At 38.1% G+C, this 3,618-nt stretch overlaps 1 long non-coding RNA gene across 1 annotated transcript; it reads left to right on the forward strand.

Annotated features, from left to right (window-relative positions):
- Nucleotides 1-1,488: 1,488 nt before the first annotated feature.
- LOC144640681 (uncharacterized) lies at nucleotides 1,489-2,887 on the forward strand. The gene is made up of 3 exons (XR_013568427.1): nucleotides 1,489-1,778; nucleotides 2,171-2,610; nucleotides 2,643-2,887. It is a non-coding gene; the product is annotated as an uncharacterized LOC144640681 (long non-coding RNA).
- The last annotated feature ends 731 nt before the right edge of the window (nucleotides 2,888-3,618 follow it).

Raw genomic sequence — 3,618 nt, forward strand, 5'->3', positions numbered from 1 at the left:
GTTAGCCTGCGAACGCAGACGTATTTCCGGCTGTCGTTTCTCTCCGCCGAAAAATAGCGTCTGCGAACCCGAGCCACAAAACGATTTCCGTGACGTAGAATCTTTTGTTTTCTCTTTGGCCAATCAGATAACACGACAGAATGAAACGCGTGTGCACACCGCGCGGCTCCCTCGCGACACAGAGTTTGATTGAAACACCAAAGGCCAAAGATTTCTCACAGCGGTGAAAGTTACATACAATCTTTGCAGAATAACGTTTTCAGGTTCAAAGAAAAGGTTAATTTATTCGGCAAAAGTGTTTTAGGCATACCTTCATTGATAAATCGCTTAACAAAAATAAATTTGTATGTTTACGTGGACTGTGAAAATAGAAAAGCTGTAGTTGTATCGCTTCCAACATTAACTGAAGTGCTGCAGTCAATTTCTGCAGTTAGAGAACACCTTACAAAATTTGTACCCAATTGGGCAAGAAATTCGAAGAGTTTTTGTCGGTGATGCCCACTTTGTGTCAAACTATTTGCAAAAGATTTTAGCAGCACGTCGAACTCAATTGAAGGTGACAATCTTCCAGTTCACCTTCCGAGAAATTACACAATTATTAAAGTTGCGACTAGCGTCAGTTGCAAGCTCTAAAATTTCTTCAAGTCCGATCCCTTTATAGTTCTAAACCCTTAGGCGTTTCTTGGCTGTTCTAAATTCTAAGGCGTTTTTTTTTTGCACCATCGAATCCCAGAAGTTTGTCTCAAAGGAATAAAAAACATTCGCAGATTTCTGACAGCTCAAATTATTATTTCAAATACATGTATCAACAGCGCTGCGAAGACGAATCTCTGACGAGACTCGCTAGAGAAATCGCTTCTTTAGGTAGACCAAAGTACACCTCTTTCAATTAATATTTTTATTTTATTTGCTATCCTTCTTAGTTTTTCAGGAGAGGTTTGTCCTTTATGTTTAAATATACTAAAGATCATAAATTCTAATCAACACCGGATCTTTCGACAACAAAATTATAAACAAGTATAAAGTGTTTCGTCAAGAGCGAATGTTCGTAACGAAGAATCTCACCTATTTAAATATCCAAGATTCTTTAGAATTCTGGTGATCCATGCACGACAGAATAGCCGCTTCTTTCAACATTTCTTTACTCGGCGTTCAGTTTGTCGTTATTGAGCGCCGGCTATTGCACTTCGATCAGCGACGACGATTCGGGGCGATAAGGTACATTCAATTCTACAAGCGGCAAAACGATGACCACAATATTCCAGTCGGAAGATTCACGAAGACGTCTTCTTCATCTGACTCGAACAAGTACTTTCAAGCGTTAATGTGATGCTGATTTGACTTTTCAAATCCAAACACTTCACAAACTTTCCCATCCCCGAATGATTCTCAGTGTCTGCTTTATCGGCCCTGTTTTCTCCACGAAATAGCCCTTTTTACAGTTCCCGGCGCCATATTGGAATAGTAACCGCGCAGACATGATAGCGAGGCTACCGGTGACCCGTGGCTGAGCGTGAAGAGAGATTACAGTGAGGATTCGGCAATTAGCCCGTGTTTTTTCGCGTTTTTCGGAACATAAACGAAAGTTTTGATTCTAATAATACTCCTTCGTCATCTTCTAAGATGAATGGAAAATATTGGGCCGCTTTTGGCTGTAAAAAAGGCGAGTAAGCTTCTCAGGGGCTATCAGTTGTTTTCGCTGCGTAACAAAACACAAGGAGATCCAGTGAAGAAATCGCATCCATGGTGTAATCTGATAAGACGCCAGCATGAGCATGGTGAGGACAATTTTCTTCGTCTTTAAAGCAATTTTTCTTTGTACTAATCATTACTAAAAAGGAAATATACACAGCTCTCCTAAGCAAGTCGGTGGGATCAGAAAGAAAGGTTTTTAACATGCAATGTTTACAAAACTTTTGTTTACTTGCTCTTAATCACTGAAGTTGTTTGATAATATTTTATATATTTTATATCTAGGAAAGCCCTTCTGTTGACAAGTCTCCATTTAAATATATATCTCAATTCAGAAATTATTCCCAATTTTGCCTACGGTTTTTTTATTTCTGTATTTATTTTGAGTCTGATAAAAGAAATAGATTATTGATAACAAAGAGTTGCTTTTAGGTAGTTGTAAGCTTAGTTTAAATCCGTTTTCAATATTGTCTCATAGGTGAAAGCTATTCCAGTAAACATGGATTGTGAAATTATCACACAAGGAAGTCACTATTTAAAAGAAGGCACAGAGAAACATCTACTCAAGAAATTAAAATGTAAAAGAAAAGGGAAAACTTTTTTCTCATAACCAGGAGAATTATTGCACCCTATTAAATCACCTGATGAAAAGTCTGATTGATCTGCAAAGAAAATAATGCATTATTGAATTTAAACTGGTTGAATTTCAGGCAAAGTTTGGTCTCAACCACATTACAGCCAGGGTAGTTTAATCGTCCATCAGTGATAACCCATCATTTTGGTATTATTTCTCCAGAAGAGGTTAAAAATCAACTTTTCTATCAGCTCTAGATGAGAGAATTTGGTCAAATTCAGGGAAACATTTTAATTACTGTTACATCTCCTTTTGTGTACATGTGTATATATTGACCTGGTAAAGTTTAAGGGCTGTTCATTCTTTGACAGTAAAGGGTTAACCACCCATAAATCTTTTACACTGAAACCAGAAAGTATGTCAATACTTTAAACACTATTTCTGAATGTTTATTATCTCAAATGGGGAGCTATAAAATTTAAGGTCCTGCATGTAGTATTGAAAATATTGATGTAATGTTTAAGATGAATGTATTGTTTAAATAAGACAGTAAAGAAAATAAAAAATAAAATCTTCATCATGAAGCTGGATGGAACTCTGCTAGATTAGCTGTAGTTCGGTGTCCATATGAAATTCTGCCATCAATGGGGAAGAGGAATTTCTCTTGTTGTAACCTCCAGGTCAATCTGTAAAAGGTAAGGTAAAGTCTGTGTCCGAGCCAAGTGCCGCTCATACAGCCGGAGCTTATCCCGGTTTCCGTAGCATTAAGCGACTAGAAGTATTGCTACTCCCCCTGGATGGAATGCCAGTCCATCGCAGGGATTATCCCCCAGCAGTAAATTCGCTGGTACCCATTTATACACCTGGGTGGAGAGAGGCACTGAGAGTAAAGTGTCTTGGCTAAGAATACAACGCAGCTCCCCCACCCGGACTCGAACCCGGGCCGTTCGACTGGGAGTCGAGTGCATTAACCATTAGCCACCGCGTCTCCCACACCAGGTCAATATGTAGGGGTGGAATTTGTTTTGTCTGAGAATGTGGTGTTAAAAAAAAAATTTGAAAAAGCAAGCCTTTTCTCTCCAAAATAGACAATAAAATTCCTTTAAGGCCAGAATAAGGCAAGGACAAAGAACAAATACAGTTGTCCCTGGACATGTAAAGTATAGCAATGATTTTATCATTCCCTCAGGCAATTTTTGTAAATATAACTTTAGACTTGCAAGCATTATTGCCAGTTATACATGGTCCACATTTTGTGTATCTCATAATAATAATCCTTACCATAGTGTTTGGGTTGGTAATACTTTTTTATAGTAACAGGAACTGTTAAATGGCTTTTTGAAACACCTTGA

Source organism: Oculina patagonica, unplaced genomic scaffold (genome assembly GCF_052425735.1).
Source record: "Oculina patagonica isolate OP01 unplaced genomic scaffold, crgOcupat unplaced404, whole genome shotgun sequence".
In the NCBI taxonomy this organism is placed as follows: Eukaryota; Metazoa; Cnidaria; class Anthozoa; order Scleractinia; family Oculinidae; genus Oculina; species Oculina patagonica.